This window comes from Hippoglossus hippoglossus, chromosome 8 (genome assembly GCF_009819705.1).
Source record: "Hippoglossus hippoglossus isolate fHipHip1 chromosome 8, fHipHip1.pri, whole genome shotgun sequence".
In the NCBI taxonomy this organism is placed as follows: Eukaryota; Metazoa; Chordata; class Actinopteri; order Pleuronectiformes; family Pleuronectidae; genus Hippoglossus; species Hippoglossus hippoglossus.
The window spans coordinates 14,606,773-14,623,683 of NC_047158.1; the positions used below are offsets into that span (position 1 = coordinate 14,606,773).

General features: G+C 42.8%; 1 protein-coding gene across 2 annotated transcripts in view; it reads right to left on the reverse strand.

The window, feature by feature from the left end:
• Positions 1 to 14,084, reverse strand: part of adgrl1a (adhesion G protein-coupled receptor L1a) — a 95,683-nt gene extending 81,599 nt beyond the window's left edge. Inside the window, exon 1 of one of the 2 annotated variants that reach the window (XM_034594265.1) lies at positions 13,237 to 14,084. The gene's annotated coding sequence lies outside the window, so the exon portion shown is untranslated. The remainder of the gene's footprint in view (positions 1 to 13,236) is intronic. The other variant, XM_034594266.1, reaches the window with a different exon arrangement.
• Positions 14,085 to 16,911: the final 2,827 nt, after the last annotated feature.

The following is a 16,911-nucleotide window of genomic DNA, read 5'->3' on the forward strand; positions in this document are numbered from 1 at the left end:
TTAGGCTGCTGCGCTCAGGGAAGTGCATTAAAAATACCAACAGACACACACTCCTATCTTCACTCCCCAGAAGAGCACACTCTCTGCTGTCCAATCGTCCCATCACATCCCACTACGGCCAATTTTCCAATAAGTCCAATCTCTCCTTCGCAGTCAGACTATTCGCCATTACTCAAAATAGCATATCACCAGCCCTCACCCACCACACCTTATCACCAAAACTCACGCCCTTGTCCCATATATCCAACACCAAGTCCAGCTTGAGAGACTTGTGCTATCACTGACCCATGCCAACACAAGTAATACAAGAAAATGCTCCTCAGCCCCCTACCCCATTTCAACCGGTGCCCACTTATACCCCCCTCCTATGAAAGCTGTAAACCTTGGGATGGCAGTATAAAGGTCCACCTCTCCAACTGTGGTGCTTTTACCTCGCTTTGATTTTCTGTCCATCAAGGGGGCGTGGATTAGCGCTCTCTTGTTTATCTGCTCATCAGTGTTATCTTTCTATCACTAAGCCATCCGCTGTGCTGCAGCGGCCTCAGCACTGCATTAATCCCTTATCAGCCAGCCAGCCATCCATCACCCTGCTGTCTATCACGTCAGATCCATCATCCGCCCATCTGTCTCGCACTGCCCATGCTCAGGAATGATCTACTCGGAGAGGCCCACTGGCGAGTCACGGGGGGGCAGAGGGGACAGCGGGACAGGAGGAAATTAGAGGGGAAATGCAAAAACAGAAGACAGGGGCGAGGGAGAGAAGATTATACCCTGGCCTTCCTTCCCGCTCGCTCACTGCGCCCGCATGCTGCTGAAAACGTTCTCTTCATTTCACTTCATGCTTATTAGCCGTTGTGTTTGTTTCCTTGTAATTTGTTTGTTTTCCTCGCCTGCTAATTCTAGCCAGTGGGAGACGTGCCAGTGGAGGGAGAGATAGCTGCCGGGGACGGGGGTCGTAAATCCCATAAAACCCCGATGTAGTGAGAAGCCCCAGCCCCTCCTTCTCCGGCATGTTAGAGCAAGGAAGGGATATTGTCTAAAGCCTCCAGCTTTAAAACAGCTCAATATCTGGGTTCATCGGGGGTCGTTTGTATTTCCATCCATATCTGCTAGCATCATAAGGTGAGCGATAAGGGGGGGGGGGGGGGGGAGAAGGTGAGTGTGGGGCAAACGTTAGTACACTCGCAAAGGACACTACGGATGCATGCAAGTGCAGGGTGCAGGGGCAGGCGAGTGTAAACAGGTACATACTGTATTAGCAGAACCATTGAGCACACGTCTCTAAACTGCAGAGGGTAGTTGAGCAAACACGTTCGAATGAGAGCTGAAGCACCGTAATCATTGAGACTAGTCGTCAAACAGAGTGTGTGAGGGCACGGCGAATTGTTTAGAGGGTGACAGCAGCAGCACAGAAAAAGGTCAATGCAGATTCGTTCAGAGAAAAAAAAAAAAAGCAGGTTGATGGAACGGTAAAGGTAAATACGCAGCCTCGCACCTAAAGGTTGTAGATCTGTGTGAAACGGTTTGCACGAGGACACACTAAAATCTCGACAATGTGAATGAATACCGCGCCACCTCAAGGCGACTGCATGATCACGGTTTGCAGGATGTCGATTTGCCCGGTAGCCAGTGTTTACGAGATGTGTTTGATGCCGCAAAGCGTCTTTTTAGCGCCACAAGGAGAAACGCAGGGACTTTGTGTCTATGTTTTGTTGTGATGATGAATTTGCAGAGCCCCGTAACACAGAGTCTGTCACTTGCCGACTTGGTTGTAACATGAAAGCCACTCTGCGGTTGCCCTAAAAAAGACGTGTTTCATCACTTTGTGTTTGTCTTGCTGCCGCTTGTGCAGAAACGCGGCTTTGCAGAGAATCACAAAATCGGTATGGAGGTACATGCCAGACTACGGCAAAAAATTGATTATGGGGGCAGACAATTGGGTTAACCTTTCTTCAATTCTCCCTTTAATTCATCTATGATAATCCATTTAGCATGATTACATGACAGCTGCAATAATTTGAGTACTGCCTTAATCTGGTCATAATTACATTAGTGTAAAGTACAGTAGTCCTGTAATGCTGAAGGTTAGTGTTTCCATGCGAGTCTCTGAACATAAAGAGATTTCAGACATCCGCACATGTATAACAACGCAATGTTACACAGCTCATCCTAAAAACATACAACAATCCTCGAAGGGTCAAGGCTAATGTCCCATCTCGTCATGTCAAAGTGGTGTTTCCTATTAATTATCTAGACTTCAGCGGGCCTCCATATTGCATTAGGGCCTGCCACAGTTTCAGTATGACCCCAGTTTTTCTACTTGCTCGTGCAATCATCCTGTACCACTTACTTTATAACATTTCTATGCAAAACACTATGCATTTTTTATTTAGTTTTTTTATATTTATTCTATTGCCATTTATTATCTTGTCTACCTCATCCTGCTGTAACAACTGAATTCCTCCAGTGTGTGCATCAATAAAGTTTTACCTTATCTTATGTTATTTTTTTACCCTCATAAAAATAACATGACATAATAAATTCGGTTTTATTATATTTACTACAAAACGGAAGTGGCCTAAAGATCATCCCAACAGTGTATTTAGTTATTCATCATATTCACTACAGTACATACAGTGTATTATAATGCACAGCAGAAATGTCAGTGGAATACAGATCACTGCCCTTTGCATCTCTTTGAACTGGTATGGTAATTATGACCTGAGCCGTGGTCCATGTTCCATGATTAAATAAACACATGGAATAGGAGGTTTAATTTCTGCTGTATTTCATTAAATAAGTGAGGTTACCCTCCAGCACTGTGCTGCCACCGCTCTCACTGGAGATACTCCGTGAATCTACAATAGCTTTCAGGAGTATTAGGATGCTGCTGTAGAGTTACATGCCAAGCCTAAGAAACTCATCATTGTCTTTGCTGATGATCTCGTCAATCCACTCAATTGTTTTTACCCTTGTGTACTCAAATCTCCTTGTAGGATTACAGCTCAGACAACACTATGTCTTGTGAACAGAACCTGTTCTGTGAACGGGGGCAAACGACTGACAGCAGAGATTCTCCTCTGTGTAATATCAATGTCGGTGGTCCTCCTTTACACATCGAATAGGAGGAAAGAGAAGTGTGAAGCCTCTGCTTTTATCCATAATGAGCCTAAACAAACATCTCCAAACAAATGCTCTTCCACAGGCAGCAGAATCAGATGAGACAGCTGTCAGAAAGCATCCATATCTATCCTGAGTGAGCTCTAATTAGATAACTACTCTTCTTCCTCTGGCCCTCTATGACAGATACTGCTCAATCATCATACCGATGCAGAACACAGTTCCAGTCCTACTATAGTCTGCGATTCCTGCTGTTACCCACTGCACACACCCCAGCATGGTGCTACTGCATGCATATAATGTGCTAATATGTGCAGTGTGCATTTGAACGTGCATGCATGTTCACATGTGCATTCATTCTCTCCACTAATAATGTCCACACATGTGCTGATCCTGCAGCGGATGTGTCATTATATAAAATACAGTTGCAGTGTGCTTTTGCTTGGGCAGTTAAGAAAATATATAAACTGTAAATGCTGCTAGTCCAGTAAAAGTGTGAAACCTTCGGTCTATAATAGATGCAATTACCAGTTACACAAATATACAGAGAGCGAGAGAAACACACACACAAACAGTCACACTGCCTCATAAACACATACCTACATTATTTCGTACACACTGAATTAATCAGCTCTTAGACAAATAGCTGAATAAATACTGTGGAAAACCAGATCAATATTGTGCACTCAATTCATTTGAGTTCACGGAGATGTCAAATTCTGCATAGTTCCACAGCACACTGATTAAACTGGCACCACATTAATACAGTTAATCAATAAAACCAATCTTTCAAATAAATCTAGTCGCATGGACGGCTACAGCCAATTGGAGGCCTCGGACACATTAAAATTCCCTTGCTCCAATACTGCATATCTATGTCAGGCAGGCGGCACGCTGGTTTGCTGTTTGGATTCCACAATTTGTGGAATGAAAATGATTAATCCATGAAACAATAACCAGGGTGCCAAGAAGGCACATGGTAATTCTATAATGATCAAAGACTCAATTAAATCCTTTTCCATTCTGTTCCCTAAATGCCTCATGTCTCTAACTGCACAACAAATACAGTGGGTGTGGGTGTGGGTGTGTGAGTGAGTGTGCGTAATTGCGTAAGTGTGTGTGTGTGTGTGCGTGCGCGCGTTGTGGAGCTGTGAGCTATCAGAGGTTAAGCTGTGGTCTGGCAAGTGTCTCCTGTGGTCAGATGACGTATGACATGTGGTTTATGTTCATATCGTGATGGCGGCACAAGTGGTGCGATAGTAATCATTATTGAATTATAAGTGCATTCATATCCTGACAGACCAGCCACTGTGTTTTATTTTATTAGGAAAATGCCCTTCCTGGTGCCCGTCCTTTATTTTGTTCTTTGTACAAAATGTATCCTTCTTTGTCCCTGTTTCAGTTGAAAGTAGCAAAGCACTCAGTTGCTAAAAATTGCTGCACTGTGAAGCAAATTTAAAAAAAAACTTCACATACCCCCCGAAGGTTTGCTGAGCACGCATTGTCATTTTTAGCAGCACCTTACTTCACATTGTTCTACACCTGGATGCTAGCTGTTGACCAGCTTCACTGTAAAAACAAGAGGCTTTAATGGTATGGGACTTAACAACCATAATCCTGTGTTTGTAATGTAAGAAGAAAGAAAATGTCTCCCGAGCACTGCTGAAGTCTTTCCTGAACCACAGGCTTTATTCGCCTCATATTTATTAGTCCCAGCTCTGAGGGAGGTCTAGGACGTCCCCCAAATCAGACAGGCGAGAAATCATTCTGCCATCTTGTTTTCTCACTGGTATTGAAAGATAAAATAGGTCATAGACAATGTGCCTGAAAGAATTATTCCAGAGCATATGGACAAAAATACCCTTGTTGAGTACAGTAAACAGTCGTGAGTTGTCAAGTGTCTTGAAAACGGGTGGGAAGTCCACACAGATTTTTCTAACCCTAACCCTTACGTCTGGGGTCCACACTACCCGGGAGTTTTTCTAGACTCTAAAAACTAAAAAAAAAAAAAAGGAACAATTAAAAATACTGCTCCAACGTTGTGTTCTAGTGTGGACAGCGAGAAAAAAAAAAAGAGACTTTGAGAAACAACGATGCGGTCGCCTAAATTTGCTCCCTGCTTGAAACTTATTTGTCACGACTCGACAACCAGCCATGAATGCAATAGGGAATGGATACCCGACCGTAACCCGTCTGGACCCGTCGGGACCCGTCAGGTTTGCGTCGGATTCAGTCGTGTTTTCTGGGCTATTGATCAGGTCGTGTTGGGACATCAAGAACAGAAGGCCTGTCGGGTTTCGGGTCAGACTGTGTTAGTTTTTCTCTCAGGCAGAAAATTGCAGCCCAAGTCGCAATATCTTCAATGCAACTGATTTCTTACTTCAGACTTCAGTTCCAGTTTAACCTCATGGGAAGTCCAAGAAAAGAAATTTTCCTATTTTTCGCCATGGCTGATCCTCCGTCTTTTCTGCAACTAAGCAACTGCGGAGTAAAAAATATGCTTCCTGTTTATACCGGCATGTGTATCACCAGTGAAGATGTCATATGCACTCTGAAAAATGTTTTCTGTTTAAATATGAAAAAAGTGTGGCCTTAAATTAACTGATAAATGATTCACCTCTGCTTCTTTAATGCTGCTATAATAAATGCTTTTATTAACACAGGACTATGTATTCTAAAATTCAGTCACACAGAAAATTATCACCCGACTCTGCAGTTCCCGCTCGGCTCGAAGCAGCATGTTAATGTCATTTATCTCAGTGTTTTGGTTTTATATCCTGCAACTTTACAGTTTCGGTTCACTCTTCCTGCCCCATCATATCCAGCCACAGCAAGAACCTGTTACTGTGAGAAAAAAAAATGTACCTGCTGTTATCTACCAACCCAGCACGAAACAACAAGCCGTAGAAGCTAGTAATCAGCTGATCAACATAGTGGAACATATGGCATCTAAAGAGCAGGATAGTTCCCTCAGGAGTTGGTAGAGAAGAAAATAGAGCTAAAAGGAATGGGAACGCTTATCTATAAAATCATGTAACACATTCACCATCTTATTATCAACATTACACGATGATATTCTTTAATTATAAAATGGCAAACTGCTCTTTAATGACCCCAAACAAAGTTGAATCAATCATTTTTTTCAATCAAGTTTAGTCTCTAAAAAAAACAGCAGCAAGAAAGGTTCATGTGCTGCGGCGCTCGTTGGTTTCCGTGCACAGTGTCAGAGAGGTGAATCCATGATACCGCGAGTGTGGGTAGTATTTTCCTGCGGTTTGTGTCCATATGTGCAGAGGAGCAGAGGGCGTGAGGATTGGAGAGGAGCGGCACAGGGCAGTCTCAGGTGAGACATGCATAGTCCCAACATAATTATAATCCTTAATTAATCCACTCCGGATGCTCTCTCTCTCCATCTCTCTCCTTCCTTCTCTATGTTTATGGGCTTTTTCCATCACGGTGCACCTCCCCCCTTTCCCTCTCATCTGGAATCTACCTTCAGTATGTATATTGCTCTGGGTGTTTTTCCAGCTGTTTATGAATATACGTGCCCTTTCACACCTCTCTCAAGAGCTCCAGATCCCCTCCGTCTTCCCTCTCTCTCTTCCCTCGCTACCTGCTTCCCTCCGACTCCCATCTTGGCAGACAAACAAACAAACAGCTTCTTTTCGGTCCCGGGTTGTTTCTTGGTGTTGCCTCTTCTTCTAGCTAATGGCACGGACACGCGCAAAAACACACACACACACACACACACACACACAAACATGCTCACACAAGTCCAACACCATGTAGTCCAAGGGGAGCGCTGCTGACACAAATACAAACCCACCAGAGCCGTCCTCTGTGGACTGACTCAGGTGAGTCTCAGGTGAACATCCCTGCTTGTCAGGGCCAGACACATATGCACACACATATGGAGTTCCTGTTTATATACATGTCTCTCCTCATTCTGCTGCCTAGCCAAATATGTTGATAGCTTCCATCATACTGAATAATAACTCCTTTATCGGACGCTTGAGTGTGAGGGGTCAGTGGCACAAAGAGGATCATGGTCTGATAAAGGAACTCTGGAGTCAGATGAAGGGTCGGAAAATGCCACTAGGCTGAAGGTAATGAGGACGAAGGTGTCACCGTTGACGTCGGCAGAATGAGCGCACCAGGTGTGAGGAGGAGTGACGGCTACTCTGGCCATTACCACTCCGCCTCGTGCTCCGCATGTTCCGGCCAGGCCAATTAGAGGGGCTCATTCACCTCTCCCGTCCGCACCCTCAGTCAAGATATCAGAAAAACATAAGGTTAGATTGGACAAGCTATTAGGTCAATTGATCCCTGTTTCTTTTCATCTGTGCGCTACTCCTTTTTTCAGATTGACAGATTGGATGTGGGAAGCTTTTCCAATTACCTGATGAAAAAGGTTTAACTCCTTTCTACTTTTGCACCTGTTCGGTTTGGCTCGGTCCTTCAGACTTTGCAGTTTGGTTCAGACCAAAGGAGATGATCTTATTCTGGATAAAATTGAACCACACGTTGGTTTGGTTTTGGATGGTTCGGACTTCTGGATCGATTGCAGGGAGCGGAGGAAGACTCATCAACCGTTCAATAATTTAAAAAAGAAATCAGCCAGTGAAGCCGTGGTAGCACACTAGCAGAGGACAAAATGTTTCATCACAATTTGTCCTGACGTCGAAATCAAAAGCCATAATAATAGTATAGTGGTAATGAAAGTAATCTGTTCCTATTTTTTTCTCCATTCAGACGAAAATGCTTTCTGCAACATGCCGATGTCAAACGCATCAATGTCCAGTATACGGAGACGTAGCACACGCATGATGACATGATGTAGGTATACGTCATGTGATGTTCTCTGGTGCGCTCTCTAAATCACAGTGCAAATCTAAAAACTAACCAGATCAAATGTAAAGAATGTGACAAAAATCGCGAACCTTGGTCTTAACATTTGGTGAAAACAGCCTCAGATGACATGATGGACATTTTCTCCATCCCTAACAATGTGCCTGAGGCTTTTCTTCCTGTGCCTCCCTTCCCTCTCTTTTTTATATTAATCAATTTAGCATTATCCCGCAGGAATAAAAATTCTCTGTCGTGTTTGCTAGTACCTCTGAACACGTGTGTCTGCCTGTATGGGCATATATCCGCATTCAGCCCACCGTGTGGTTTGCTGTAGGTGCCAAAGGATCATAATAGGTGTCAGAGTGTTAAGAGCACCGCTGCCATCATACACCTTTGGCGGGAGCTGCCACATCTGATTTCTTAAAGTGACAATCAGCAGGGTGAGATTATATTGATTTGGGATCATTATTCTCAAGTGCTTTCAAAATTGTGTCTTGGCACAGGTCCTAGAGAGCCCATTATACACATGTTAAGAAATAAAAACTGACAAACACAGTGGGGCCGATAACGGGTATTTGAAGTTGCTTTTAACAACATGAATAGGAAAATCAGTGCAGATCAAAAGGGCACTCAAAGCAGGTCATTACAAATTGCGGTTTGAATTGGCGTTTGAAAGTGCGGGGCTGCAGTTTCGACAACCAAATTCAGAGTCGCCATCCCCCTGACAAATCTGTGTAAAATTGAGTGAATAGCCGGTGAGGCTGATTGGTCACATTGATTGAGCATCGCTGAGTCTTTTCACTGCTGTACACCCAAGTCGTCTCTCACTCGATAGACACAACCCAAATACACCAGGCACTCAATCCAGTGTGTTGCTACACGGGGCCCATCCAGCTAATTTAACACCCACTCCATTTATGAAAAAGAGTCCTCATCGATTCTTCTCTGTTCATGTGCTCCTGTTCATTTTCTCCATGCTGGCGCCTACACATGCTCAAGGCTGGCAGCGATTGAATTGAATTAGTGTTCGGTAGGTTTAGATTGCAAGATTGGCTTCTCAGAGCCCACACCTCCAGCCTCCCTCCAGATGGAGCAGAGACCGGGAGCCTGCAGTTACAGCCCGCTGCGTGCACGGCTACATTCACAGAGACCTGCACAGCACAGAGGCCACGAGCTTCAAAATGGACGCACACAGCCGATTGCTTTCACACCTTCATACGGCAGCAAAGACCGTTCCTGCTCGTTGCCCATTGTGTTCCTCTCCCCCTTTGTTATTGCACTCCGTTCCATTTCCCTTTCTCCTACTTATCGCTCCCGATCCATTATTGCATGGTCATGCTCCCAACATGTAATCTCGCATTTGAGAGGAAACAGCCAACACATTACAGACGGCCTTAGAAAACATGGAAGTGTATTTTTGATTGTAATAATTAGTCCAACAATAGCAGTTTGAAACCATTTCCAGTGTGTTTTGTCGGCAGTGGTTAAACTCTGAACCACAATAACTGTTATTATAATCATAATGGCTTTCCTGTCAGGACAAGTCTTATCAGGCTGGTGACAACCACAGAGCTGCCACTGCCAGGTAAACAGCCCTGCCTGCGAAGGGAAGGAGTAAAAGTGACGTGGGAATAGACAATAAACAGTTTCTAGGTCAGCTCAGTGGTAAAAAAACCAAAACACAGACAGAGACATAGCATTTTGACACAACTGAAAAGGGCATAAAAGATTACCTATCTGCCTGTATACAAGATGCATAGCCACCCACTCGCTACAAATGATTGTTTAAATCTTTCACCGATTGGGATAATAGAATCTGCCAATGCATATCCAATTCTGTCGAAAATGTCAGCAAATATTCTATAGTACTGCTCCAAAATTGTTGTTGTAAAAGCTGCGACTAGTAGTTGGAAAACAAATCATTTTGAGCTCTGTAGCAAAATGAAATAAAAAAAAAAATGTATATATATATATATATATATATATATATATATATATATATATATATATATATATATATATATAAAATGTAGACTACCAGACACAATTCAATCTTCTTTATAAAAAATTAAAAAAAATGAGGTTGTTTTCCCCGGATTAAAACTGCAAAAAAAATTTGAATAAATCAATATGGACTTTGAAGATGATTATTCAAAATAAATTCCCCTGCTCGGTGGACCATGACAAGCGAGGGGTCGGCAGACTGGCTGGTGAGGCCTGCAGTTCTAATCAGATAATTTCATCATCAAAAGGCAAACATGAGATTAAGTTTATCATCAGAATATATTGCAATGCCAGAGTCCTTTGTTCTGTCCTGCTGGTACTAAAGATGCTTATTCCCTGCTGTGTGTGTGTGTGTGTGTGTGTGTGTGTGTGTGTGTGTGTGTGTGTGTGTGTGTGTGTGTGTGTGTGTGTGTGTGTGTGTGTGTGTTTTGTGTGTGTATACGTGTGTTTTAAGAATACATCAGCAAACATCTGGATATGCAGAATATGTTGTTGTGCAGCAATTTAAAAAATGCTAAATTACTTGATATTAAGTCCTAGAACAAGATGAAGAAAATCAAATGGCGCTCTATAATCTGCTGTGTGGTTCAAGTCTACATGTATTCATTGTCCTGCATGCATTGTGTTCTGAAACCTAACTGGAGCACCTTCCCTGCAGAGACATTTTGCATTGCACTGGGCATAAAAAATGCATAAAATCCTCCACTTGACTTGACTGACAGGCAGCCTTAATATGGCTCCTCTTTTTGTTATCTATAATGGGTTTTCTGTTTCTTTTTTTTTTGGGAACATTTAGAAATCAGAACTGATAAGTTAACAATAGTAACCATAGTTTTACACGTCTGTTGAGTTGAAGAACAAGGTCGAAAATTGGAGGAAAAATGTATCCGCAAGACTGAATCGTGGATTCGATGAATTCCTATAGCCTCCTCTCCTCTGCCTATTGAAGGATGTTGTTTGTTACCCCAAAGCCCATTGTAACTGTGGAATAATGCGCTGCTACTAAAATCAATGCTTAAATTTGATGTCACACCATTCTGTGCCTAAAAAAACATGTCCGTGTCCTCCACAGGTTAAGAACAAAAATACTTTAAGTGTCAAAATTAACAATCCTTTACTGACATGTAGCTTTTCAATGTGTGTCTCCTGCTGCAGTTAATGGCCACGCTGAGAGAAAAACTGTGAGAGATCACCACGATTCCAAAATCCTTCAGCACATTCGAAAAAATCTGGTGAATGTTATTCTCCCCATTATCCTTTCACCCAGCATGGATGCAATACATTGAACTGTCCTGTGGGCGTGAGGCACCATAGGTCATTTCATGAAATTCATATCAGTGCTCTTTCTGCTTGTTTTTCTGCTCACATATTCATTTGGCCGGCCTTGTCAAAGAGCTGCAGGGGTTGCATACATATCACACAAAGGAGAGAGGGACAAAAATGGGAAGGAAACACAAGAGTAGTCACTTTGGGAACACGGCACTATTGTTCATAAAAATAGTATCTGTGTATGTTTGCGTGTATATGTGCCTGTACGTGTGTTGGTTGCACATGTGTGTTTTCTATTTTGTGAATGATCATGCTGCTGTTTCAAAGGAGCGTCAGGCAGGTTCTGTGTTGTGCATTTCTTTCACAACTACCTTCACCAGAATAGTATGGCCGCTGAGTCCTGACCACAGTTTTTACACAGAGCCTCCCAAAATGCCGAAGTCACACTGAAATGAATCTAATTATGATTAATGACTTATTAAAAGTCAGACGATCATGCCATGCTAATGTATGACTATTATTCACCAATTGAAAGCCGAGAATAATTTTTCTGATGGTGATGTGACACACAGACAAGGGGGAAATAAATCCTTCTGTCTTCCCGGGGAGAGTGTTTGGCAGTAAACCAATTCCAAGTCTGGCTTCTTGAATGCCCAGATAACGCAATCAGACAGTTGCAATATTGCTGTTTTACCACCTGAAGAATTTGAATTTCATTCAGCCCCTTCAGAATAGTAGACGTGCCAATTTTTCCCCGAGAATTGGCAGGACAAACACAATGCACCCCGGTGGAATGAGGAAAAAGGCTTACCGGCCGAAAAATAACAGTTTTCAGGGTCTTTCTCGTCTGTGTCCTAAGGTTCAATTTTATTATAATAATGCACAAAGACAAAAGGTTTAATTTCCTCTATCATAACTACAACGTAGGTTGTCGGTGCTTTTTTATTAGATATCTTATTATTAAATTGGGAATTAGCCAAGCATGTAATAAAATAAGAGCGCCTCGGTTTTCAGGCTGTGAACCCCGAAACATTACAGGGTTACATTTGATTAAATCTAATATATTGAGGGAAACATTTTTTCATGTTGTGGTTTTTTATTCTGTAGTGAAGTGGTGAATTTATTATCTGAACTCATCAAAATGGCCATTCGTGGACCATTCTTTAATTGGGATTTAATTAGAGGGGAAATAAACTCCATCTCATTTTGTTTGGGAAGTCCTCAAACATTCCTGAAGAACTCCAGGGTCTCCCCAGAACCCTCTGAGAACAGCTGGCCTACAGGTAATGACGCGAATTGGCAGAGTATTAGTGTAGTCTGACACACGGGGAATTGGATTGAGTAGTTCACTTTGAAGCTCCTACACCTTGCTCGTATTATCCTGATAGTCAATGAGCTTCTTAATGTATTTCTCTCGTGGAGGGAACTTCAGATTATGAGTAAGAGGGGGAAGATGGAAAAAAGTGAGAGGGATGCATTTGCCAAAATCACATCGCAAGATATTTCATTTTCTGATACCACATTATTAATCCGTAATGAATTTATTTATCACTACCTATATTTTGGGCTATTTTATCAGCCTCAGTATATTCCAATGTCACCTGCCTGCATTTGCCTCCATCATTTACAGGACTTGCAGTCATTTCTCCCCTGGCAGTAATTAAAATTGTCCAAATCTATTAGTGTGCAGGCCACGGTGCAATGCATAGGCCCCAAAAAACAAGGAGTCCCCTTCACAAAAAAAAAGAAAACGACTGATTTAGCGCATCCAGGACGCATTTTGAATATGAGGCGGCTGCTGTTGACGCACCAACTCCGCGTCTGTCAAAGCATAAAACATCAGTAATACATAAATCGGCTTACACGGCTGCACCTCGGGCTTGCAGGCGGATACTGGAGCTGCCTGCGTGCCCGGTGCGTGTTTACATGTTATTATGCTCGCGCTGGAATCAGATTTATTAAGGACACATGACATGAAAACTGCTTGGCTCCTACCTTGATCCCTCCAATCTCCTTCTCCTTGATTGCTCAGTGCGTCTCATTCATTCTCGCTTCCCCTCCTCACTTGCCTCCTTCTCCTCTCCTCCTCTGCTTATCACTCGTTTGCTCCTCTCTGGTCCCGTCTTCGTGCGGAGGCATAAGAATTAAAAATTAATAGCCTGCTATCTTAAAGACAAACCAACGGTGGGGGGGGGGGGGGGGTAGAGGGTAGAGGGGAAAAGATCCACTGGGGTTAAAAAAATATATATATGATAAGAGTGTGGAGGGGAAATCCTCATGGACAGAGCAGATTCTCACGGAAATGCGCCCGTGTGGGCATCAAAATAAATAACAGCGACGAAACCATTGTCCTGCTCAGAAACCTTCACAACATGCGAGTTGCAGCAGCGTCGGAGTGGAGCCGTGAAACTGTGCCGGAACACGAGCAGGAGACCAACTTGTCCGTCCGTCCGTCCGTCCCTGGCTCGACGCGGAGCAAGTGAGCAAATGAGCCACCGCCGCAAAAACGTGCGAAGCGAATCAGACTCGCGGGTGTGTGATGTCTGTCTGTCTGTTCGCAGGAACGGATCGCCACTTCTTTTTTTTCAAAACTGCGCACCACTCGCCCTCATGCTGTCTCGAAAAATAAAAAGCTGCGCGGTTTGAAATAACCCGTTGGAATTAGGACAGTGTGCGCGGGCCATCTGCGGGGATCCGGTGCGTCCTGGCGCACCGAGCGGATCAGTGCTCTATAGTTTCCCTCCTCGTCTGCAGGCAGCGCGCACTCTCATCAGGACCAGTCTCACTGTGTGCTCTGCCACTGCAGTTCTGCATCAGGCCTATATACCTACAACCTGGCGCATTCATCAGTGCCTCTCGCATACAGTTCGGTGTCCTGAAGACGGGGCCAAGGCACTTTTTATGACCAACGCTGATTTAACGCAGAAAAAAAACGCACTACTTCTGCCCGCCCACCACTTAAATTGCTCCTTCATGGCAGTTTTTTTTTTTCCAGTTGCCAAACCCAAGTGGTTTTTAAAAAGGTGGGTTCAGGAACCATCTGTGGTCACCTTGCTAAATTAAAGCTTAGAGATTATTATCTATGGTTCAATTCTCCAGAAGCACCTGGATGAAGGAAAAATCGAAATTGTACATGTTAACACACTGACTGTCATCTCACCAATACTGTGACACATTACTCCGTTCAGTCGGTATCGGGTGTTTTCAAGCAGCTCGACTTCTCTCACTTTGTTTAAAGACGTGTTTTTCATTCAGACACAGTCAGTGCTCTTCTGCAACATTTATTTCCTGCGACTTCACTGCGCTAAGAAGTTCCTGAAAAGTACAGGTAAAAAATACGTCATAAGAGATTTGGTTATTTTCCATGTAGCATACATATATGTGTTTTGAACTAATAATTCTCCATCTGATTTAAAAACGAAATACATGTCTTGTTATAAAAGATATCTCCGTCCAGACGAGAACCCCAAAACAAACGCTCAAAGTAGCATGCCGGGCCAGGAGGTGGCGATAAAGTCTGCATCAACAATCAGTCAAATACCAGCGGTGTAATCATGCGCATTTTGAGTGAGCTTATGGTTGTTGATTCTGGTGCATGTTCATTACACAAAACAGTGGGTCTGCGCGAAGTGAGATGTGACGCCATTGTTTCCGAAACGCTCCACTTTACATGAACACATCGGCACTTTAAGAAAGCGTTTCTAAAACTCATAATAGCGACTTAAAATTCCTGTTTGCGTGTGGACGAGAGGCCCAAACGCAGAGGAAGACGTTTTTTTGTGCAAAATATCCACATTACTTACCCTAGCCTCATTCAGACCTCGGCGTCGGACAGTGTGTTTAAGCGAGCAATTAAGATTTAATATCGAAAAAAGATCCAACTACTTTCATTCAGTTTGCTCGGTGGATTAATGAACACAGTCGTAATAACATTGTGTGGGATTCATTTGCATGCAACCTTCCAACAACAACAACTCATGTGTATTATGAGACTTGTGGATTCCTCACTTAAGTGCACCGTCCAGAATTTAAATGCATCTCGATGGGGTTTTAATACTTTTTTTTTTCATTAGTTTTACAGTGCTGGAGTCAACATGTGTGTCTAATGTCAAAGCAGTGATTCTCAGGAGGACCCAGATAAGATAACACTCTGCCGCCCTGTGTGTGCAGGCACAGATGGATTTTTTTAAAGATTATTTTTCTGGTTCTTCCACTGACAGACACGTTGCTGAAAACTAAGATTGAGTGCTGCACTGGGCAGAGGGAGTCTCATAAATTGGCAGTTCAGGGGCTCTCCAGGATATTCACAGGTGAGAAAAAGAAAAAGGGGGAAATAAGCAGAGGGATACGAGGCTATGAAGAAGTTAAAACCCTTTAGTGGAACATGATGGAGCTGCTACATGATGCACCATGGGAGGAGAGAGCGAGTCAGGGGATGGCACATGGCAAATGTTTTGAGCTGGAGTTGGAACTTCAGGCATTCAAAGTACACGTTACTCCGCAGCCTGCCGAACAGCCCACGTGCACCGCGAGCAGCCAGGTTTCTCACTCGCAGTTTTCTGCTGGAGATATAAATAGAAGCCTGACCCGAAGCCACTTAAGTCTTGTTACTATATGTTAAAAGTAGCAGTGAAGGTTGATGCTGGTGTATCACGCCTTCACTGACAAATCAATTATTCACTTTCTCAACGCATATATCACTTGCTCTTTTCTTTACTTTATCGAGTTGTAAGACATATCAGAAGGGTTTGCATAAGAACTTCAAGAATATCTATATGCCGTATATTATACCATATTATATATATATATTGGAAAATACATAGAGGCTACAAACTGGATTTCCTGCATTTCCACTCCATCATATGTTATTTACAGGACAGTTTAATACTTCTACCCCGTCACCATCACTGCACAGATGAACGTGCAGCACCGGGAAGAATCGCTGTACAGCATTATTATGATACGATTTTATAGTACAGTACATACACACATATAAGTAGGTTTAGTAAATGGAGAGCAATGCATTCACACATTACATGCGCACATATTCATAACTATTAACTTTAGTACATTTACACATAAATAGGCTACAAACATAAAAAAGGTTTTCACGTTTGACCTATAACAGGCAGATATTTTTTTTCCTTTAAAGCATCACTACTTAACCTTTAACAGAAAAGATCATGTATAATTTTTCCTACAATTGAAAAGTTGAGTTCATGAATAATGTGTGATTCAGTTTAATACCATAGACTGTATATAAAGATGGACAACATGACGTCTAACCAAAAGTGAAGCCAAAGTATCTTGATCGCCCCCCGGTGGCTAGCTGCAGTATAGGTCACAAACCCTGTCTTCTCCATGTTAGTGGAAGGGACATGGACCAAACAAAAAGTTTCAAATATACAGTGCCTTGCATAAGTATTCACCCCCTTTGGACTTTTCTACATTTTGTCATGGTATAACCACAGATTAAAATTTATTTCATCGTGAGTTTATGTAATGGACCAACACAAAATAGTGCATCATTTGGAAGTGGGGGGAAATATTACATGGATTTCACAATTATTTACAAATAAAAATCTGAAAAGTGTTGAGTGCATATGTATTCACCCCCTTTACTGTGAAACCCCTAACAAAGATCTGGTGCGACCAATTGCATTCACAAGT